The sequence below is a fragment of the Pinus tabuliformis genome, chromosome J (genome assembly GCF_031772625.1).
Source record: "Pinus tabuliformis cultivar Carrire ecotype Pingquan chromosome J, CPIR1, whole genome shotgun sequence".
Classification (NCBI taxonomy): domain Eukaryota; kingdom Viridiplantae; phylum Streptophyta; class Pinopsida; order Pinales; family Pinaceae; genus Pinus; species Pinus tabuliformis.
This window is the reverse complement of record NC_142295.1, coordinates 359,439,626-359,465,037: the sequence shown is the minus strand read 5'-3', so window position 1 is coordinate 359,465,037 and position 25,412 is coordinate 359,439,626.

Below are 25,412 nucleotides of genomic sequence, written 5' to 3'. Positions count from 1 at the left end.
TACGAATAAATACTAATTCCATAGATAAGTATCCATATCTGGAACAACAATTTAAAGAACTTTAGCCTTTTCCTATAAGCAATAGATAAGACAAAGAGAATGAGAAAACCTAATTTTAGTTCTGCTTTCCTCTCGTCTCCTTTGTATCGATCCTATCACTCCTTCCCATACTTAACATGCTTGATAAGTACTTGTAAACATCAACAAAAGACAAAGAACTAATCAAATAAAAAGATCTATTGATTACAAGTAAATGGAATCAGATACATTCACACATATAATCATCACATATCAAGATAAGAATATGGAAAGGTTCAAATATTTTAATGAATAGAAGGAATAATTACAACCATGAAGCCTGATTTGAAGTCACTCCTCCAGCTTTGCTTCCATCCACATCACATCCTAAGCATGACAATCCGGTAGCATAAGGACACTTACAATAGTCTCAATTCTCAAACTAACATTATCTACTTACAATCATCAAAGTCTAGCCCTTGATCACTTAGATGAGTGCTCAATTTATAGGAAGATGGAGGAGGTTTTGTCATAAATGAGGGTATTGAATGGCCTTCCAAACTTAGAGTTAGTTTCCATGGAGAAAGGGATGAGAGGATAGGAGGTTAATGGATCCTTAGCCTATCCAATTTAGAGCTCATAGGAGGGGATAAGTGAGTGAAACTTCTAGATGACTCCAAGAGATAAGAATATTCCCCAAAACCTATTTGAATTTCGCTCAATCTCACCCAACGCAGGTGAAAGAGGGCTTAAGTGCTCTGCAAAGCACCCTGGCATGGACTCAACTGCTCTGCAGCGCACCCTTACATGGGCCTACCTACGCTGGTCCCTCTAGAGGTCATTTCAAGATGTCTTCAAATCATGAAACTGTCTGGGAAGGAGGAATTCAAAAGGGTGACTTGTTTAGGGCATGTAGCAACTGAAATTAGGGTTTGATGAGCCCTAAGACACTAATCTGGATGATGGGAGTGATGTGCCAAAATGGATCTATAATAGCTACCTGCTAAGGCATGAAGTCGAAAAATGAAAATGTCGAATGAAATCCTTTATGATCTGATGAGGAGGTTTTGAAGTGGAAGGTGACCTGCATCAATTACAATAAATATATCATGATTTTTTAATTTTACATGAATTGTTGAGGGAAGGCATACCCATGCTCAACATATAAACTTTCATTACATGTACATAGAAAGTCGTCTATAGATATAGACCCATGATCAGAATGACCATCAATGTAAAGCCATTGTACATATGATTTAGTACTCCTGAGATCGTAACCCGGATGGATGAAACTAGATCTAGGGTCTTCTATCTCGTTTAATCGTTTGCTTAAGTACGAGTCTAACCATGTGAATATATGATCTGAATTTGAACATGGGAAGACACCGTCTAATTACCATCCAATGATGTAAGTCGTTAACAAACGCAAGAGAAATCACCAATAATGATAATGATCCTCAACGTACTGCAGTACATTCTGCATGGTGTGAATGGATGATTTGATGTCGAACACCATACAAAGTCTTTTGGTTGGAGGCCATTTATGTAAACCTATCGCCGGAAGTGAGAAACCTGCCACTGATGTATGCAAGCCTCAAGGTATTGGAAGGGTGTTTCTCAGTCAACTTCTTGGATAATGTGTTGATATCGACAAGAAGTGACTTGTCGCAGGAGGGCCTTGATGTATCCCACATCAACGACACAAAACAAGTGTAATGATTTTGGAGATGGAATTTGACTGACGACACAAGGTTTGGGAATGGTGGTCATGAAAATGAAGGTTTATGGTATTGAAAAGGATGAATTTTGATTGGATGACTTTTCTTGAACATGTCAGCGACACTGAAATGAATTGGTAGCATTGACCCAAAACAAAGTGATGGATGGTATGATAGACCAACGGTATGATAACCATGAAGCTGATAACCCAACCCAAATAGTCACAGTGATGGAGTGAAAGTGTCATGTTCAAGAGCGACCTGCTACCATAAAGTGGTTTTCCCCTTTTTCCCATTTTCCCTAGTCATTGCTGACAAGTACCTCTTTATTTTTTATCAAGATTGAGGAGGACAACATATTCTTGTTGTATAATTCCACCCTTCAGGTGAATCCATCGCTATGTGATGTTTTAATGAGTCTAGTGAAGGTGAAACTCGGTCTTGTCTAGATGGACAAGTTTGTCACTATTTGATGTTTTAACAAGTTTAACGACAAATATAACTCAGTCCTTTTCATGTTTAGAGAGTTTGAAAAGGGTCAAAAATAAAACTCCACAAGTTATTTTTCATAGATTTGTCTCTCAAGCCCGAAAAATCATAAAACAATATGAGAGAGAACCTATTGTCCATGTTCGGTCAACTTATTCCTTTTTCGTAGTTAATCTAGCTTAGCCCAAAAAAGGGTTAAACTTAAACTAAGTAGATGTCATTTCCAATCCGTTAACGAGCTGAAAAGGACAAGCGCTCAACAATATTTTCATGTTTAGAGAGTCTAAAAAGAGCTTAAAGTGGACTCCACTTTGAAGAACGAGTGGTGTCTAGGATAGCAACTGGTTCCAGTGATGTTGGAACTTCTCAAAACATGTTGATTTATGTGAAGAGCTGGCTAATAAGACCACTCATTGCAATTGTTCCTCAAAAGGGTAACAACCAAGTGAAAGCATATGATCAGCCAAAGAGATGGTGGCGATGGGATGAAAAAAGCCAAGGCTGAGATGATGAAAGGGGCTAATAGAATGGTAATCACAAGGGTTAAAATGGAAATGGGTTCATTTTTACAGAAGCTTGAACCATATGGAACTATGCTTGGATTCTGTTTCATGTTTACATAAGCTTGAAACGAACAACTATGCTTGGTTTCAGTTTCATTTTTACACAAGCTTAAAATGAAAAAACTATGCTTGAGATTGGTTTACATGCCCCAACATGATGAAAGGGAGAGTCTCCTGTAACCAGATGGAAGTCTCTGTAGTGAATCAGGAAAATTATCCAACACTTTTTGGCTTCATCCAAATAGGGACAAAGGTGAGTAGGGTGATTCCCTTCACATAACCTATAGGGAAACTTAACTTTACCACTAGGTGCATGCCCCCCAAGCTTCATTGCATTCACCTAAATAGACTACTCGTGGCTATGAGGTGGATGGAATGAAGGTTCATTTACGAGATCAAATGAAAGACTCGACTGGGATTTCATGAGATCTAATCAAAGACTCGAATTGGAACTTTTCTCTAGGGGACCTTGTTTCATTTTTTAATGAGCTTGACACAAGACAAGGAACTCTACTCAGATTCCTTGTTTCATTTTTTAACAAGCTTGACACAAGACAAGGAACTATGCTCATACTCCTTGTTTCATTTTTTAACGAGCTTGACACAAGACAAGGAACTATGCTCATACCCTTTGTTTCATTTTTTAATGAGGTTGACATAAGACCAGGAACTATTCTCATATCCTTGGTTTCATTTTTTAACTAGGTTGGCATAAGACAAGGAACTCTCCTCATCTTTCTTGTTTCATTTTCTAACAAGGTTGACACAAGACAAGGAATTATCCTCATATTCCTTGTTTCATTTTTTTAACGAGCTTGACACAAGACAAGGAACTATGCTCATATTCCTTGTTCACGACCCATAAAAGGTCATGACTTCCAAGAGGTTCTCATCAAATGGGATAACACTGCTCTGGAAGGGATTTGTAGCAAGGAATTTATTAGAGAGATATGGTTCCAATGCCTCCAGTACATAATGTACAACATCACGGAATTGATCGTCAATTGATGTAGGCAAGGAACTGGTTGCCACATAATTAACTTGTGGTGGGGATGATACCAATGGTACAAAAGGACAATTTAGAGAAGACAGTTGATTGGAAGCCATATTTGGACTGGGAAATGAAAGTTGGTCAACAGTGACAATTCTGCCTTCATGCGGGAAACACATCACTTGAAAGAGTCTTGAAACAATAGCTCCCATGTCATAAACATAATCACGCCTAAGGAGTAAATTGTAATCTAAAGGGCCTGGGACTACCATCACATTGAGATAAATAATTTTTCCTCCCAAAGTAATAGGTAATTAAGGAAGGATCCTTAATGGTTGACTGGTTCCTCTATTAAAGTCCAACAGATTCTAGGTAACAGGCACAAGCGGTGGCGAACTAAGCACTTGCCAAGCAGTGGAGGAAAGGATACTCACAGATGCACCTTCATCTATAATAGTTCCAGATAAAATCATATTACAAACCTGCACTGTGATCTGGAAAGGTACATAAGAAGGAAGATGACATCTTGCCAGTCGATACCAATCAAAGGAAGTGACTAGACTACTTGGAGGGGGTACCGTAAGAATCAGAGAATTACCCAGGTGAGTTACAAGAACGGGAGGATTTTCCTCCTGTATTGATGGAATAAGAGGGTTGCCCCCAAGTTCATTGGAATTTGAAGAAAGGAAAATAACCTGAGTGGTATCATATTCACTCTCTATGGGAAAGGTACAATTAATTGAAGGTGAAATTGGGTCAACTATTTCCTTGACCTATTGATTTGGGTCAGGTATAGACTCATAGGATTCACTTTCAGAGAGAGTGGGTTTGACCGAAGGTTGAGTTTGTTCAGTCAATTCATCAACTAGTGAAGGATTAAGGGAGAGTCTCCCGTAACCAGATGGAAGTCACTGCAGAGAAGCAGGATGGTTATCCAACACTTTTTTGGCTCCATCCAGATAGGGACAAAGGTTAATGGGGTGATTCCCTTCACATAACCTATAGGGAAACTTAACTTTACCCTTGTTTCCATGAACTTAACTACCACTAGTTGATGGTGTGTCACCAGCATAATCTCCAGAAGTCGATGAGATGGGATGATGTGAATGGGAAGACCATTCTTCTAAGATCTGAGGAATACCAAAACAATTTTGAATAAAATGGTCTCCCGCACAAAGTTTGCATGGATATCGAACTTTGAGAGGCTTGACGAATGGTTTCTCATCAGATGTTGCATTCAAAGCAATGGTTGCTTGGTTGCCCCTCTACTGAATTTTCTTCTTCTTCTTCTTCTTCCCTTTCTTCTTCTTCTTAGCCACCTAGTTACTAGTACCAATACTCTCACTAGGTGAAGAGTAAGAAGGAGAGGAAGAAACAACAGAGGAAGAAGACAAAGGGTCAACTTTAGTATCAACTGGAGGTTGATTTTGTCTAGTTGGAGGAGTACTCGATTGCGAATAAATCACAACATTTTGAACCCAAGAGGTTGAAAACAACCATACTAGCAAGCCAATGGTAAATCTCAGAAGGGACAATGTATCCATATAAGAAGCACCAATATTTTCAAGAGGAAAAGGACTAGGATTCCCATCAAAAGGAATTCCTTGATCAGTGGACTCCGAATTTGTGGCCATATGTTTCAACCTAAGATCAACTAAGGAGTGAGCGTGGAGGATGTTATCCACAGTCAATTAATTTTATTTTAATCAAAGTAACATAACAAAACAAAAGAGGAATAATCTAGGCAAAAGGTTTACCAAGCAACTGTGAACTGCAGAATACCTCCTGGCGAACTGAGAAGTACAAGAAGGAAATCTCCCCAAATTCTGTGTTCGGTGTATCACAATGTACAAGGTGGCTGACTTGGTTACCTAAGTATGGATAGAAACCTAGTGTTTTACTCCCATATATACACAGCAGTATGTGTAGGCCCAATCCGTAAAATTGTTTTCTAATGCAAAACCGCACAGTGAGAGCATTCCCATATAATTTACGCACTGTAACATAGCCCTATACACCCGAAAGTACATGGACGAGCTATGATATATTCACATACGTGGAATGAGGTATCACACTCGGGATGTATTGCAGACAAGTTAGTGACAACTGCTTTGTTTTACGTCACTGGAACACGTCTCTAGCCTAGAACCACTAAATTTTTTTCGTTAGGTGACAATGCTCCATTAGGTAAATTCAAATAAATTTTAAGTTGATCTTCATTAGAATTTTCCTTTCAAGGTTCACCACGTGATATATGTTTGCAATTCCTAAAATGAGACTAATATGATAAGAATTATTTTCATTCAATTGGACAATGAAAACTTTAGCTAGTAGGGATAGAGCAATTAGATCTTTGACAAAGAGCAAAGAGAACATCTAATGTAATTTCCCTAGTTATTCCTTTCAAGAATTCACAAACTACAATATGAACAATGCAAGTTTTTCTTTTCCAATCCCTTAATGTTATGATGAACAAAAAGGAAACTAATGCACATACAATCAATCAATCTTTTTATAATAACGAAGACTTTATGACAGTTCAGTTTCAAATGAAAAGAAGACTTTTACAACACTTTCTTTCGAACAAAGATTAATCGACTATAATATAAATTCGACAATGAATCGATAATGACAAAGAAATCATTTAAGAAACATTAATCAATCATGTCAAAGTAGGGTTGAAAGAGGAAATACAAGTTGATCTCAAAGACATACTACAATCATTGATCTTTCAGCAAGCATAAACAGAAGGAAATTTGGAGAAAAAACCCAATACAAAGGTGAAAATCTTCCCTAAGGTGGATCAACACAGGCAAAGAGGGCCTAACTACACTGCAGAGCACTATCTCTCACTCAAGGGTGCTCTGCAAAGCACTGTCCCCTGATCAAGCTTGCGCTAATTCCTGAGAGGCCACTCAAGAGTCATCTATCCTTAATTTTTGACCAAATAACACTTCAACAAGGCTAAAGTACAATCAATGAAAGGAAGTAAGGTCTGCTAGAGTGTCCTAGGATGTGAATAAGATACTTGGAACAATGATCATTCCATAGTGGAGTCGCCAATTTGTTTTGGAGAATTTGGTATCTATGGATAAATACTAACTCCATAGATAAGTAGCCATATCTAGAACAACAGTTTAAAGCACTTTAGCCTTTTCCTATAAGCATTATATAAGAAAAAGAGAATGAGAAGACCTATGTGTAGTTCTGCTTTCCTCTCATCCCCTTTGTATCGTTCCTGTCACTCCTTCCCGTACTTAACACACTTGAGAAGTACCTGTAAACATTAACAGAAGACAAATAATCGATCAAAGCAAAAGATATATTGATTACAAGTAAATGGAATCAGATACATTCACACATATAAGCATCACATCTCAAGATAAGAATATGGAAAAAGGTTCAAATACTTTATTGAATAGAAGGAAGAATTACAACCATGAAGTCTGATTCGAAGTCACTTCTCTAGCTTTGGTTCCATCCACATCACATCATAATCATGACAATCCGACAGCATAACGACACTTACAATAGTCTCAATTCTCAAACTAACATTATCTCCTTACAATCATCAAAGTCCAGCCCTTGATCACTTACATGAGTGCTCAACTTATAGGAAGATGGAGGAGGTTTTTTCATAAACGAGGGTATTGAATGGCCTTCCCAACTTAGAGTTAATTTCCATGGAGGAAGGGATGATAGGATAGGAAGTTAATGAATCCTTAGCCTATCCAATTTCGAGCTCATAGGAGGGGATAAGTGAGGGAAACTTCTAGATGAATCCAAGAGATAAGAATATTCCCCAAACCCTATGTGAATTTCGCTCAATCTCTCCTAGTGCAGGTGAAAAAGGGCCTAAGTGCTTTGCAGAGCACCCTGGCATGGACTCAACTACTCTGCAGTGCACCCTTACATGGGACTACCTGCACTGGTCCCTCTAGAGATCATTTCAGGATGTCTTCAAGTCATGAAACTGTCTAGGAAGGAGGAATTCAAAAGGATGACTTGTTTAAGGAATGTAGCAACTAAAATTAGGGTTTGATGAGACCTAAAACACTAATCTGGATGATGGGAGTGATGTGCCCAAATGGATCTGTAACAACCCATCACATTCTTTTGAAAATAGTCAACTCTTGATCCTTCTTGTGAATATTCTGATGCTAATAGTTTCTTCATCGAACTTGAAATCCTCTTGAGCACTAGTGAATGCATGGATTATTTGATGAATCAAATTCTTATTCACTCATTTTACCGTGGATGGATTCATGTGTTTGCTATATTAGCATTCCTTTTTACTTCTTTTGACGATTACAATGCTATTGTAGTGTGTGACTAGATACAAGAAAATGGTTTATTACACATCATGCGAGGAAGATGATTCTATTATGAAAAGCATTTGTGAAAGTGTTCAAGTTGATTTATATTTGGTAATTACAAATTGTGAATCTGATGCTTTAATCATCCCATGTAAGCATGATTCTATTTTTGATGACTGTCATTCAACTTACTATTTCTCCACTAGCACATCCAATGACAGTTGTTTTACACCCTTTGATCTTTATGGTTTAACATATCACTATCCAAGTACTTGTCAACCAATTGATGCCCTTCCACACTCAATAATGGTTATGATAAATCCTCACTATCATGGCATGTTTGTTGAATATTATCACATCCATTTTCCTGCGCAAGATTCTCATCGTAATCTCGTGCCTCTAATTGAAAATTCATCTTTTCAAATATTTCAGGGATTTCAAGAGGATTGTCACGAATTTTATGTTCCAATCGCTAAATGGTTGGAGAAATATTACTTGTTAGGCTTTGTCACAAATAAAAATATTTGATCTTTCCGCATTCTTTCTAAGGAGTTTGGTGTAGTTGAAGACACATTCGCAAGAAGCTTTCAAGGTTTTTTGAATGATGGATTTCATCAAAAAGGCAAGAATTTGAACATGTTAGAAGTAGTGGCTATGGCCTATCTTTCTATTTACAGGAGATACCTTCAAATTTTTGTGCGAGTTATTCAAGTTCTTATTTGTTCTATTTCACATTACTTTATATCAGTTTTAACTACTTATATCTTTGTGAATGTAGGTCAAAGGTAATTATGATGGCTTCATTGGAAATTTCATTATAAGTGACCCTCCTTCTAGATGATTAGGTTAGGAGTAGGTCTAGTTGCATATTAGTTCACCTGCACATTCATCCTGCATTTATTTTTTATAGTTTGTCTTGTATTTTCTCATATTTCGGTTAGCCTCCTTCCATTTAGCATTTTGGTTTTGTTTCCTTGTTGTGTGTTGTCTTTTATTTTGTTTTGTAAGACCTTTCATGAAGATTCTATGTTGGCTCAAAAGGAAATGTGGTAAAATTGAAAAGAGTCTTGTGACACTAAAACATTTGTCTAATCTTTGGTCTTCCTCCTTTGTGTTGGTTACATCTTTTGTTCAATGAAGTTTCGACAGAAAATATGATCCGTTTGTAAGGAGAATTTTGGTCAAACCATGATACTTGTGTCTATTTAGTGATACTTATGCCCACACTTGATTATTCATGTTTTGGTATCTTCATGCTTATCCAATCAATAGAAGAGGAAAAGGGGAAAATCTAAATGAGAAAACCTAAATGGCCTCTATATGCTTATATGAAGGAAGAACCTCTCATACTCTCAATAAGTCACGATCCCTCTTCTGCCCATAAAATGAATAAGTGCCACTGCATAGTCCTCTTAAATATATAAATAAAGGTGAAAGAAAACAAAGGTTTCCTGCTTAGAGAGGTGAAGCAAGCAACTCTACCAGGGTACTATCCAGGCTCGCTGGCAACGGAGCAATGTTTATGTTCCCGTTGATCCAGGTGGATGTTGGCGGCCACCCACCTATCCCACTTGGATCCCCACAACTGTCTCTTTCAGTTTTTCAGTTTCCTTAATTGTAGCACAATTTACTATTTTTAGTAGTTTTTTGGGTCCTGAACTTCCAGAGCTATTTTGAGGCCATAAATGATGCTTTTTGGGAAATCTGGGAGCAACATGGGTCCATGGGTAGATGTTGCTCTTCCCAAAGTTCTAGTGCTCAGATGGATCTTTCTAACGAGCTACTGTACGTGTCAAACGGAGATCGGGTGCCAAAGTTATGACCCCGGGAAGTTGATGTACCAATTTACCCAAAGCCCACAGTTTGGTGTTTCATCTTCTAGGGTTCGGTTTTTGGATGTTTAGGGTTTTCCATTGATTCTCAACAATAAATAGGCCTTCGAGCCTCATTGTAACATAGTTCAAAGGCATGTAGCCATCACATCTCTTCTCAGAGATAAGCTACCATCGCCCTAGCTGGTTTATTTCCATCTCTATTTGTAAGCATATTTCAGTATTCTACATTATTGAAATGAAGTATTTTTCCACTGCATCTCTGTGTTTATGGTTATCTCTATAATTTGTTGTGTTCCTACTTAAATCTGGATCAGTGATATCAGAGCAGTCTGCTTTTTCTCTATTTTTCTTTGCATATCCCCAACGAGGTCGAGATATAAGGAGTTAGGGCTTGAACTAGTCGAACCTTTGCAAGACCAGCCTTGAAAATCACGATGGCCTCCCATGGAGGATGAGAAGAAAGATGAGGGGGCAGGAGATCCTATCAAAATCTTGCTCGAAGAAGCCCTCGAGCGACAAAGGAACGCGATGATGGACAACTTTGCCCAAATCCTTCAACGGCTACCTAGGGGCGATGCATCGGCGTCCAACAGCTACTCTGGAAATGCCACACCATTTAAGGTACAAGTTAATTTGGAAAACCCCATATTCGAGGGTCAGATAGGCACAAATGTCATCGATAAATGGTTAAATCTGCTAGAGGGTTATTTTTCTGTTCATGATTTTTCTAGTCGGGAAAAGATTATTTTCGCTCTTCTCAAAGCAGCCCCCTATGTCAAGGATTGGTGGGAAATCTACTACGAGCAAAAGGATGAAAGTATGGGTTCACTATTTTCAGCCGCACCCACTTGGAATTCATTCCAGGATGCCATCAAGGAGCAGTATTACCCTATCAAGAGTTATGAGGACAAATACATAAAATGGAACATGCTGCGGCAAGGAAGGGACCAAGATGTGCTAGAGTTCACAAGCTTTTTTCATACCCTTCGCACATAGTTGGTGTTGGCTTGTATGGGCCTCACCCAGGTTTAGAGGTGATTTAGCCAAACAAATCCTGGTACTACTGCCCTTTTCGGCAACAGTCCATGGATCACGGACTGAGGTCTCCCCCGAAGTAGTATGGAAGGGTGCTAGAACTAGGTTTCCACACCCTATGGATGTCTAATGAGCTTTTGGAGATCTGCGGTTTAACCCTGCATGCACATCGCTATGCACACTTGCTATGCCTTCGCTGCCTGTGACGCTGCTTTCTCGCAGCCCTACCTGGGCGCAACCTGTATAATACCCAAGTTCCTTTCTATTAATCTATTATTACCTGATTACTTATCTTGTGTGTATAGGATTAATGATTATTACAACATATTCAGCAACCATATCAGAGCACGCGATAAAATAAACCAATATAAATATAAAGGAGACAATGCACAATAGATACACCAAAATAGGAATCAACTTCTCTTTATTAAACTTTGATCCAGATTATAAACTCGACATTGCCCTGTGAACTCAGCTGCAGGGGTCCGCGCACTCAACTGCGGACTCTACTAGGCCTCTGCACACTCAGCTACAGAGCCTCTTCCTACCACTATGACCCAGTACACTTAGACTCTTCCTCTAAGCTTGAACCATTCCTATTCTTTTCTCACACAAGAATCACTATCTTTACACTTAGAGCTTCACACTATTTATACATTCCCATGGTCCGTGGACCATGGGTAGGCCAACATGACTTTACATTTTGTTACAATATTTTAGGGCAGACAACCCTGTGACTCTTCCTCTACTTTGCGCTCCGCGCTTGCAATTCACAGAGTCTTACAGAACCTTTGACCAAAACTTGGTCTTTGAGCCCCAAAACTTGTTGTGGGGGGATTCCATGCCCAACAGGCCCCCAACACAATCATCGTGACTCATCTTGAGTCACTCTGATAGTGCGATGATCTTGGCACGGATCCCCTCCAACTAGTCTCGTACGACTTGGAAGTCTGTGGTGCACTGCTCTGCAGTTTGCTGGACCTACTGCACGCTTGATGAATTGTGTCCTTACCTTGGTACCGACATCTGCTGCTTATGTTTATAGTCTCGTGCCCTGGTCCAGCTCCTCGGGTCAAGAAGACTGTACCATAATTGGTTAGTTAGATAGACAGCCCACCCATGTAGGGCTTCAAGTGACTATCATTTACCTTGCCTCGGAAGGGTTTGCCATTTAGTTTAACTAGCTGGACGGCACCTCCGTCTGTAACCTCCTTAACCACATATGGTCCCAGCCAGTGCATTATGAAATTTCCCTATAATTTTTCAAATTTACTATCATATAGCAATACTACATCGTTTACCTTGAAGGTGCACAACTTGATATGATGATTGTGTCGGGCCTTTCCACGTTGCTTTTGTACCTGCCGATGAAATCCAGCTAGAAATCGTTCTTCCTTGAGTTCTTCTAATTGCGCGAGCCTTTCTTCTAAGGCTTTGCAGTCTAACATGCCTATGAGTGTTGCTATTCGTAGACTAGGTATGATGTATTCCATCAACATGACAGCTTCCGTGCCATAAACTAGCCAAAAAAGGTGTCTGGCCGGTCAATTTCTTGCATGTTGTTCTGTACGCCCATAATACGGTAGGTATGCGCAGGTCCCAGTCATTTCACTACGCGTTACATACTTTGGTCAATGCAGTCTCTAATATTTTGTTGAATTCCTCTATTGTCCCATAGACTTGCGGGTGGTACGATGTACTTTGTTGATGATACACCTAGAACTCTGTTGTGAGCGCGCTGATGGTTTCATTCAGGAAATGTGTTCCACTGTCACTCATTAAGATTTTCAGACAACCAAATCATGTCAACACATTTTTGAATTAAAAATTCGCAGCCATAGTGACCGTGCAGTCTTTGACCGATTGTTCTTCCACCCATCGTGTCAGGTACTCTATCGCAGTGATGATGTAGCGCGCACCCATCTTTCCCTGAGGTTTGATCGGTCCCACAAAGTTGAGTGCCCATTTTTCGAATGGCTGCAGCGTCATTTGTGGATTTAGCAGCATCTCATCCCTTCGTGATGGTTTCTCAGTCCTTTGACATATGTCGTAGGCCTGACAGTGCTTTTTTGAATCCTGGTGCAGGGTTGGCCACCATAACCCAGAGCGAAGAATCTTCTATGCAGTCGCACATCTTGCATAGTGTCCTCCTGTGGCACCCCCATGTGCTTCCATGAGGATCTGATCTCGTTCAAATTTAGGTACGTATCTTTGCAATATCTCATCATTTCCCATTTTGTAGAGGTGCCCCACGATGACAGAAAATTCCATCGTGCGCACCACTAATTCCTTCTTTTGTTGGATTGAGTATTCCCTTGGTGCAGTCCCTATTGTTAAAAAATGGATTATATCCTTGAAGTGGCCATCCGTGACGTGCACTGTGAAGAGTTGTGCATCAGGTAGTCCCTCCTCCAAATTTGTTGGTTCCTCACCCGTCTCAATTCATGACAAGTGATCTGGTCCTGCATTTAGGCATCCCAGCTTGACGATGACCTCAAAATCATATTCTTGAAATAGTGATAGCCATCTGCAGATGTACCCCCCCAACATAGGCTTGTTCACCAGATATTTTAATGCAGAATGGTTAGTATACATCTTGAAATGTTTGCCAAGTAAATAGTGTTGGTATTTTTGGAGCGCGTACACCATTGCCAACCCTTCGCGCTCAGTAGTGGAGTAGTTCTTTTCAGCTTTGGATAGTCTCTGACTTTTGAATGTGATCGGGTGATCCATGCCCTCCGTGCCTTCCTACATGAGTACGGTCCCAGCACAATACATGACGCATCAACATGTACATGAAATTCCACATCCCATTTTGGGAACACGAGGATGGGAGCGGATGCCAGTTTCTCTTCTAGGACATCCAAACTTTTCATGCAATCATCATTCCAAAAATATATAGCATCCTTTTCAATAGCTTTTCCATCGGTGCTGTTATTTGGGCATAACTTTTGATGAACTTCCTATAGTATCCAGTGTGCCCCAATGTAGCGCGCAGTTGTTTAACACTTTGTGGTGCTTCCAAATTCAGAATAATGGAAATATTCACAGGGTCCACCATCAGTCCTTGTTTACAGACCACATGTCCTAGCAGGTTTCCAAAAGGAATGAGGAATGTGCACTTCTTAAGGTTCAACACAATCTAGTGTCGGCGGCAAGTATCCAACATCAAGCATAAGCTCGCTACATGGTGTTTAACTAATCCAGAGACAATCCAATCATCCAGATAGATTTCCAAGAACTTGTGGATGTATTCTTTGAACGCGTCCACCACAATGCGCAAAAATATAGCTGGCGCATTCTTCAATCTAAAGGGTATAACGTTGTATTGAAAGAAGCCCCATTTTGTTGCAAAGGTCGTTTTTCTCCTATCTTCCGGCGTGATCTTGATTTGATGGCACCCTGAGAAGCCATCGTGAAGGAGTATGCTTCCTGATCGCCAACATTCTCCAAGACTTCATCTGTGAATGGTGTTAGGAATGGATCATGTACACAGGTGTCATTAAGCTTCCTGAGGTCCACGCATATTCTTATTTCACCTTTCTGTTTTTTCTCTTGCACTACCATAGGACTCACCCAGTCGGATTCTTCTACTGGTTCAATAATTTTGGCTGCGAGCATCTTGTCTAATTCATTGCGGACCTTGTCTTTATACTTTGGATTCAAACGGTAAGGCCGTTTCTTAACTGGCTTTGCGTCTGGTTTCAGAGTGATCTTCATCATCCCTAAGTCACCAATGATCCCTTTTAAGTCTGTGATTTTGGTTGGGAACAAGTCTTGGTATTCGCGGAGTAGCTCAGTGACCTTATCTATCATAGCATCATCACAATAGTCCCCAAGCATCGCGTACTTTGGCTCCGCTTCTATGCCAATGTTTACCTAATTTGTTTTTAGCGGCGCGTTGATGTCAAGATCCTCAATTGATGGTCCTCGAACCTCGTGATAGCCTTTTGTTTCTAGAATATTCATATTTCATGGGTCTTCATCATCCTCTTCCACCTCCACATTATAACATTCTATGGTGCTACTTAACTGTGTCGCCCATACTGGTTGAAGCATTTCCATTAGCTCCTGTGTTATTTTGAAGATGGTGGTTTTCATTGCTTGCAGCGCATCGTCAACAGTATCCGACCAATAGTCTTCAAATGTGAACATTAACAAAAATTCCTCATGAAATACATCCCATTTCCTGTACCATGTCGAAGCTCTGTCTCAATATACCAATTCATGGGTATGACATCCAGGGTATGGTAGAATAAATGTACCCATTCAGGCTGTGGCTCTTCCCCATAGACCTTGGTCCATTTCGCGAGGTGCATGCGTGGGTCATCTCATTCGTCATATTTGTCTTCTAGCCGTATTTGCAGTTTCCCAAATCGTAGGTGCATCATCCTTCTATATCCACGCCAGTCCTCAAAATTTCCTTGATGCATACCCCACCATCATGCGGGTGTTGTGCGTAGTACCCACTTCAGTGCATCAAACTGCTACTGTTTTGGTACCGCGCTTTCAAATCGGCTCAGTAATTCATCCACTGCTGACAATCCATCATACGTCAGCAGCTCCCTTGCCTCTGTAGTCACGCAACGTAGTGACCTAATCATTATGTTGCTATTAAGCGTTGTTACTTCGTGCAGCCGATTTTGCCACCACTCTACTTCTTCGTCCGAATCGAAAGTGAAGGAGCTTTCGTGCTCCCATGATATTCTCCCATCTGCAGTCGGATTCACCCAATCCTGGTCTTGCGTAGTTATCTTGTAAACACAATCAGCTCGTCATCACTATCATCGTCGCACAATGGTTCAGTGTAGCATGCTCCTTCGGCTAGATCTAGTGGTACTACTACACGTAGTGACTCTTTCTCGAAGATCATTTTGCGCTTCTTTAGATTTATGACTCCATTCATATCGGTGGCCCAGTCAATTCCTAGTAGTGCAGGATAGAGGTTATTGTCATCGACAATCTCTATTACTTCAAAATCCACCTGCGCGCTCACACCTTCAATATCTACTGTTACCCCTTGCAATCTCCCCATGGGAAAAATCTTCTGTTGGTTTGCCATTCGTAATTGAATAGGGGACCATTGTAATGTGGGTCTGCCCATGTGTTCCCATGTTTTCTTTGGTAATACATTCACGTCCGAACCCAGATCTAGGATTACCTGATCCATTTCATACTCACCAATCTGCGCAGTCAACCTCATTTCCCTTCCAGTGCACAATGCATGCTTCCCTAGTTTCTAGACCACGCGCAGTTCTCCTAACCCCGTGCACCTAGTGATCAGTTCCTGTAGTCCCTTAACTGCTTTGCTGTCACACAACAGTTTCATGCATGTCTCCAGAAAGGTAGTGAGCACTGAAGGATCTATTCCTGGTTCTAGTTGATCCTTACTGTCTGAAGTGGAGGCCTCTGTGAAGCTCTTCTTAGCTTCCATGAATGTCTCCTTTACGCATTCTAAGTCAAACTCGGGTTCCTTTGTAGGAGCCTTGTCACTTTCTTCTGGTTTCTTCCCCTTATCATCTCCCATGGTCATACCGCTTCTAAGCATCATGTTTACATTTGGGTCTTCTTCATGTGGCTCAGACCTCATCATTTGTATATTCTAAGTTGGAGGAGGCTAGAATACCCATTTTTCATGCATCCTTGTGATCAACAAAAGAAAGTCTTCTGTCTCATGATCAAACTGAGCACAATACAAACATGATATCCTTGTTGGGTTGGTACAATCGTGGGCATAGTTCCCTGGTCCTCCGTAATTGTAACAAATTAGTTGTCTGCGACCCCTTCTTGGTCCCATTCCACCTCATCCTCGATTGCGCCCCTGAAATCCAACGTGCACCATCCCCACATTTGGGTCGAGGGCTCGCGTTTCGGTCTACACCCTATAGGCAGGGGTCTGATCCATCATTAGTTTGTAACTGCGGCAAGTGCATTCATCGTGGCCTACCGACCTGCAGAAATTACAAAACAATTGCTGGGATGTCTGCGTATACTTCTGCAACAAATGAAAATTATCCATAGTGTGTTTCCCTCCTATTTGATAGATCGCGCACCATAAAGCAGGTGCCACGCTTGGCCCTACCTGTGCCTCTATTCTCAACGGCATCAGCACTCCTCCTGCCAAGTAGTTCGCAAACACTGGACAGTGATATTTGTCGTGGCCTTGGCCTTTGCATTTTATGGACCATACTTCCTTGTGCGCCTTTGTCCGAGGTGCCCTATCCTGTTTCAAACTTTGCATTTCGAGACATAGACTATGTAGCTCTGCGTGGATTTGTTGGACTCCCAACCCACGGTCTTATATAGGGGTCTCATGTAATCTCATTGCCATTTCCAATTCTTCGGCTTGGGTGTAAAGTTTTTGTTGTGATAGCGCCGTCCTTAAGTGTGGTGTCAGAGATGCTACAAACCATGCGCAATGCTATTCATCTATCAACGTCATATTGGCTTCGTGAATTGTACCCTTCAGCTGTTGATCCAGATCCTAGGGGGTATTTCCCAGGAGCATCGCGATCTCTTTAAAGTTGATGATTGATTATGTTTCTAACTTTGGCCTGCTAAATTCCCCATTCACCGTAGCCTGGATTTCTGCAATTCCTAGGTTTGGATGGTAATTAGAATGCTTGATATACCATGTTAATGTGTGATCCTGCAGTGTGCTTACCGGCGTGGCTTTCTTAATATTGTCATCCGTGACAACTTGTGCTTCCCATATCGCTCTTACCACGAACCAGAATTGGTCTGAATCTACATTCCCTACTCCTCTGAATGTGGGTAGTTTGATCGTGCTCGCCATACTGAACTATGGAGGTGGCAGAGGTGGAGTGGGTGGAGATGGAGGTGAGGGGGGTGAAACGAGTGGCGGTGTGGGTGGAGGTGGTAAACACAGAATTCGCTGCCTTATCAAACTGACCACGCTTCTTGGAGAAACCTTTGCAAGCTCTTCCTCGCTCTCCTGCTAGGGTGGAATTAAGGGGTTTTTTTCTAATTCTTCACTACTTTTGCTTTTGTAGATCTTCCCGCTTCGCGTAGTCCCAAACATTAATTTATTCACATAACCCGCTCTTCACACAATAGCATATTAATCCAAGTGTTCAAAGATTTAATATACTTAGCTCATGATCCCTTGAGAAAATGTCATTTTACCTCACTATAGCTAATGGTTGTGTCTACCGCAAACTCAGTGATAAATCCTCCTATTATCCGGTTGAGCCAATGGTCCACAGCTCGCGCAATCTTATCTTCTGACACTTCTAGTTTGTGCACTAATTCTGGAGTCCACACTATTGGTTTGTCGAGCCTACACCTTCCCTGGCTATATGCTAACTTCGCAATCCACTCATACAACTCAGAAGGAAAGGATGCAAAGAAAATTTCGTAGATTTCCGTATACAAGTACCGCTCCAACCACTGTTCCTTAGATACTCGTGAAGTTCTGTTTTCCTGTGTTGTGAAATCGTGAATCTTCTTGTCCAACCACTCTTCAATTTCTTTCTTTGATGGGTTCTAGTGGCACGACATCAGATATCCCTTATGCAGATCTTGGTCCCAGCAACGGAACCATTTGTTGGCCTGTATGGGCCTGACCCAGGTTCAGAGGTGATTTAACCAAACAAATCCTGGTACTACTAGCCCTTTCGGCAATAGTTCGCGGAGCGTGGACTGAGGTGTCACCCAAAGTAGTATGGGAGGGTGCTAGAACTAGGTTTCCACACCCTGTGGATGTCTGATGAGATTTTGGACATCCACGGTTTAACCCTGCGCGCATGTCACTACGCGCACTTGCTATGCCTTCGTTGCGTGTGATGTTGCTTTCGCGCAGCCCTACCCGGGTGCAACCCGTATAATACCCAAGTTACTTGTTGTTAATCTGTTATTACCCGATTACTTATCTTGTGTGTATATGATTAATGATTATTACAACATATTCAGCAACCATATCAGAGCACGCAATAAAATAAACCAATATAAATATAAAGGAGACAATGCACAACAGATACACCAAAATAGGAATCAACTTCTCTTTATTAATCTTCAATCCAGATTATAGACTCGACACCGCCTGGCGCACTCAGCTGTAGGGGTCCATGCACTTAGCTGCAAACTCTACTAGGCCTCTGCGCACTCAGCTGCAGAGCCTCTTCCTACCACTACAACCGAGTACACTTAGACTCTCCCTCTAAGCTTGAACCATTCCTATTCTTTTCTCACACAAGAATCACTATCTTTACACTTAGAGCTCCACTCTATGTACACATTCCCATGGTCCGCGGACTTTGGGTAGGCCAACATGACTTTACACTTCATCATAATATTTTAGTGCAGACAACCCTATGACTCTTCCTCTACTTCGCTCTCCGTGCCCGCAATTCGTGGAGTCTTACAGAACATTTGACCAAAACTTGGGCTTTGAGCCCCAAAACTTGTTGTGGGGGGATTCCATGTCCAATAATTGGGTATCAAGGACTCTGAGCTACATTTGGTACTCAAGTATTGCGGCTACCTACACAGATACATCCAGGAAGAGATGGAGTTCCTGAACATCTCCTCGCTCGGTACAGCACACTGATACACTGTCAAAATCGAGCAGAAGTTCAAACAAAAGAAGCGAGACTTTGAATCTACAAATCCGAAGACCAAAGGAAAAATCCAAGACGAGGTGACCCAAGACAACCCATCAAAGCCACAAGAAAAGAACAACACCACAAAACCAAAGAAGGACACAGGAAAGTGGTGTGAGTTCCAGAAGAGCCCCACTCACAACACAAGTGAGTGTCAGACCAAGAAATCGCTAGTGGATGAGTTGAAGGCTTTCGAATCAGATGCATGTTTTGACCCTAAGTCAGAACCCGACAAGGGGAATGGAAAAGGGAAGTAGATCATTGACGCGGAGCCCAGTGCCACTATTGCCACTGCCATGATCCAGAAGAATGAGCCCAAAGATCCAGAGGAGGGGGAGCCTCACTTCCACTCACATACATGGGTGAAGGGTTCGCCGCTGCAATTCATTGTTGACAGTGGGAGCCAAAAGAACCTCATTTCAGCATAGGTCATGAAGCGGTTGGGCCTACTGACTACACCACACCCACAACCGTATAGTATCGGGTGGCTTCACCAAGGATGAGATCTCTGAGTCTGCTAGCAGTGTCGCCTTCCGTACAACATCAAGCCCTCTACAGATGAGGTATTGTGTGATGTTGCACCTCTTGATGTTTGTGATGTATTATTAGGCAAACCATACTTGTGGAGGCGTCATGCTGTGTATGAGTCAAGGCCTCATGCTGTTATTATTAGTTTGGGTAATTCCTTATACAGGATACTAGAAGTAGCCCCACCTACCACCACCTCTTTGATCACTGGTAAGAAAGGCAACAAGCTCATCTCCCAAACTAGGAAATTCATTTTATGTCTGGTTCACTCCCAAAGTAAGGGGAAGATTGTTGCCACATCCATGACCTCCGCGAAGGGTTCCTCCATGCAGCAGCAACAACAAAGGGATACAGTCATGACAGAACACAGGAACAACTTCTCCTCACCCATAGGGGTACCACACAAGTTTCAGGTGGGCAACAAAGTTTGGTTTCATCTGTAGAAAGAATTCCTTACAAGAGTCCATCAGAAGCTCCGACCACTCCAACATGGTCCTTACACCAGTACCAAGGTTGTGGGGAATAACACTTTGGAGCACATCATCCCTCAATTCCTTCGCCTACACCAAGTGTTCAATGTGTACCGCCCTCGACCATGCTTCCCACCATTACTGGACACATCTGAGATTGCAGAACAATGCACGAGGGACCAAGTTTAGCAGATGGAGGAATTCAACGCAATGGGGACCATTGCTTCCTAAGGGAGGAGGAATGATCCAGGTGGATGTTGGTGGCCACCCACCTATCCCACTTAGACCCCCACAACTTTCTCTTTCAATTTTTTAGTTTCCTTAATTGTAGCACAGTTTACTATTTTTAGCAGTTTTTCGGGTCGTGAACCTCCGGAGTCGTTTTGAGGCCATAAACAATGTTTTTTGGGAAATCTGGGAGCAACATGGGTCCATGGACTGATGTTTCTCTCCCCAAAGTTGTAGTTCTTGGATGGATTTTTCTAATGAGCTACTATACACATCAAACAGAGATCGGGTGCCAAAGTTATGACCCCGGGAAGTTGATGTACCAATTTACCCAAACGGGGCCCACAATTTGTCGTTTCATCTTCTAGGGTTAGGTTTTTGGATGTTTAAGGTTTTCCATTATTTCTCAACAATAAATAGGCCTTCGAGCCTCATTGTAACATAGTTCAGAGGAATGTAGCCACCACATCTCTTCTCAGAGATAAGCTACCATCACCCTAGCCGGTTTATTTCCATTTTTGTTTGTAAGCATATTTCAGTATTCTACATTAATGAAATGAAGTATTATTTCAGCTGCATCTCTGTGTTTATGGTTATCTCTGTAATTTGTTGCGTTCCTGCTTAAATCTAGATCACCAGTAGTGACTCTATCAGGGTAGTGTCTAGGCCTGTTGATAGTGGAGCAACACTAGAGATGAAAAATATACTTTGAAAATCTAAAGCTTGCAAACTTCACTACCCTTTCTGATTTGAAACATTGTGATATCATTGAATCTTATGGTTTTTTTCAACCGAGAGAGGCACAAAGGGGACCATGTTTATTCATAGGGTAAGTGGGGAAGCCAAAGTGGTTTTCACAATGAATCAATACTCCCTGAAGAATTGAGACCCTGCATGAAAGAGTTAACTGAGACAGAGATGTTGGAATTCTACTAATGTGTTGCCAAGTATTGTCACTGTTACAACACCCTCCAAAATTTTGGCCTACACCAAATTTTAGAGCCTACCTTGGTCTTGTATATTGTTGTCAAAATCATTGAGACCCATTTCATGTGTTTTCTTTAAGTGTTTTGGTCCCTTTTGCAAGAAAGGAAAAATGTCATCTTTTCGCATGTTAAGTGTTGCATGATGTATATAGGATTGTTTTGGTGGTTTCAAGGGGTTATCTTTGTGCAAATGAGTTAATCTAACCATATAAACATCCTTCACACTCATTTCCAAAGTTTTAAGTATTGTCACACATGTGTTGTCACAGTTGTCGCAAAGTGTATCTTTGGTGTCACACTTGTAGTAAGTCATCCCAAAGTTGTCGCACTAAGGAAAAGATATTTTTCAGATGTCTTGGAAGATCTATGTTGTTTTTTCATCAAGTGTTCTAAATGTGTGATCACAGTCAAGTCATATCACTGTTCACATCAGCTCACTCATCCCACACTTAGCCAAATTTCAAAATTTTCCTAGCAACTTAGCCTCATGCAACCTTCGGCAACTGTGCATTATGCAGTTCCAACCCTCAAGCTACAACCTTTCCCCTTGACATTGTGTAATGCACAATTTCTACCTCCCAGGATTGTACACCGTGTAGTTCCAATGCTCAAGCCCGGACCTTGGCCCCAAGAATTGCGCAATCAATCTCTCTGGCCAAGCCTGAACTGTGCATTGCATAGTCTCTAAGAGCTTAAGCTCATCCATTGAGCTCTTGAACTATGAAATTGCACAATCACCAAGTCTGATCTACCTCCGAGAACTGCACGACTGTCTGGAATAGTGCAAAACCCCTAAGCTCAACTCACTAAGTGCTAAACTTATGCAATTTTCCTGCCTAGTCCAATCTGAACTGTGTATTTCATAGTCTTAAGGCTCAAGCTTCACCCCTGACTTCCTGAGTTATGCAATTGCATGGTCATTGAACCTCTCCATCATCCTGTCACCTAGATCTGGCTCAGTCAGGATCAACATACACCATCTTAGACTAGGGGTTTATTAGACTGATGTTTTCTCGTCATGACTGAATTGTAGATGCAGGTACTCTATCACACCATGATAGGATGATGAAGAAGGAGATGGAGAATGGAAATATGCTAAAATACATCTTTGTAGATGATTATTCAAGCTGATCAATCAAGAGAAGACAAAGGGACACCAATTTGCAACCATAGCCCAAGACTTGATATCATTGAAGACACCTTAACTTTAAGCCATAAGGAGGTGGATATAAGAGCATCCTCAAGAAGACATGTAGCCAGCAGCAGCAAGAATGGCGTGACATTGCTATGTCATCAAGAAGTCCATGTCAACAGTGTCATGTCATGTCATGTCATGAGTCGTCATATGCCACATCATTATTGTGGACAATGTAATTTACTATTCGAAAATGTATTGTAAAGTGGAAGTCCAAAGGACATGTAGAGAATATGAAGAGTCATATAAAGTCGAAAAGTCATAGGAAGTCAGAAAGTCATGAGGGGAATCAAAGAGTCACAAGGAGGTGAAGCATCACCCCAATGATTATATATACACCCTCATTATATGAGCAAAGGACTTTTCACCTTGACTCCATTTGCAAGGCATTAGAGAGACAAGTTAGCTCTTTTGGGGAGCAAGGAGTGGCTCCAATGCTCCACTATTGGGGCTAGTGGTGTTCATTGTATAGATGTGTCTTGTGACTTTTACTTAATATCAGAAGCCTCATGGCTGGCACGTTCTTCCTCCATGGATTATGAATATTTGTAAGACTATTTTGTGGATCTTTGTTTTCATCCATGCTAAAATAGTTAAACTATTTCGATTATTTTAGTGCTTATCATATTGAGAATGTGCTGTAATGGTTGCTATAACTATGGCATCCTTGCAGACTATTGCGCTTGATGTGAGACAAATCTTTCTTATTTATAATGGTTGCAATGACCATTGCATCTTTGTGTAATATTACGTTGGATGTTAAATGGATATTTTCTATGCATGTGTTTCTACTAAGGTGATACTATTACCTCTCTCCTAGAGGCTTACTTTACTTTCCCTCTGCAGTAGAAGAATCCTGACACACATACAACAGAACACTCAACACCCATACTCGCTGATCCAAGATTACGTGTGCATAAATCTCGTGTGCTGAAATTTGTAGCCAAGGAAAACTTATAAGAATACATGGCAATCAGGCTGATATCCCGGATGGGGCTCCTATTCCAAAAGGTGTCGGTTCTAATTGAGACTTAACATCAGGAGACCCCCTTGGTTGACGAATTTCCAGCACCGTCAACAAGTTCATTCCTCTCAACTTATCTCAATGCACTAGGTTCATTACTCATCAACCATGGTGAGAAGTTTGAAGTTTGTTGGCAACTATTTGGACAAATTCCCTTAAGGTAGACTATGTGGATACCAAGACTGTAATGCGAGATAAGTATAAATAGTTCATTCTCAACAACCATGGTGAGAAGTTGCATCAAGTTCATATCCAAATTCCCTTTGCTAGGTTATGTTAAGCCAAGATGGTACTGCAAAGTTTGTTGGCAACTATTTGAACAAATTCCTTTTAAGGTAGACTATGTGGATGCCAAGATAGTACTGCACGGTAGGTATGAAAGGTATGAATAGTTCATTCCTCAACAAGCATGGTGAGAAGTTGCATCAATTTCATATCCAAATTCCCTTTGTTACACTATGTGGATGCCAAGATGGCATTGCAAGATAGGTAAGAATAGTTCATTCCCACATAGGTATGAATAATTCAATCCTCAACAACCATGATGAGAAGTTGCATCAAGTTCATATCGAAATTCTCTTTGCTAGATTACGTGGATGCCAAGATGGTATTGCAAGATAGGTATGAATAATTCATTCCTGAAAAGTTGCATCAAGTTTATATCCAATTTCCCTTTGTTAAGACTATGTGGATGCCAAGATGGTACTACAAGATGGGTATGAATGGTTCATTCCTCAACAACCCTGGTAAAAGATAATTGACCATTGTTTGAACAAATTCCCTTAGCTAGACTATGTGAATACCAAGATGAGAAGTTTGAAGTTCGTTGACAACTATTTGAACAAAAACCCTTACCTAGACTATGTGAATACCAAGATGGCACTGCAGGATACTTATGAATTATAAAAATGATGCTCAACTGAAATGAATCATACGTATTTCCAATTGAATTATGAAAACGATCCTGGGATTGGAAAACCCAATACATGAATAGCATTATCCACGGGAGCATAAGGATGATCAAATGAAATGTGATTGAATGGCAATGGAAGACAAAGTTTGCCCATTGCAGTGGGGCATAGACATGATCAAATGAAATGTGATTGAACTACATAGAGGACAAAGCTTACCCATTGAAGTATAAAGATATTATCCTACGAAATATGAATCACTACACTGGCACTGTGAACAACCATAGCTAGCACTGTGAATAATTTGTTCATAGCTCATATAGTTCATTTTAGGGACCAAAGAAGAGGAGGAATTAAACACATTTCACTTGGGGATATCCACAGTTTTGGGACAAAGATTTGATTGAAAGTAGAAATTTTATGTTGTGTTAAAGAGCTCTTTAGAGATATGGAGCTATTTCTACCCTTGACATTTGACCAATTG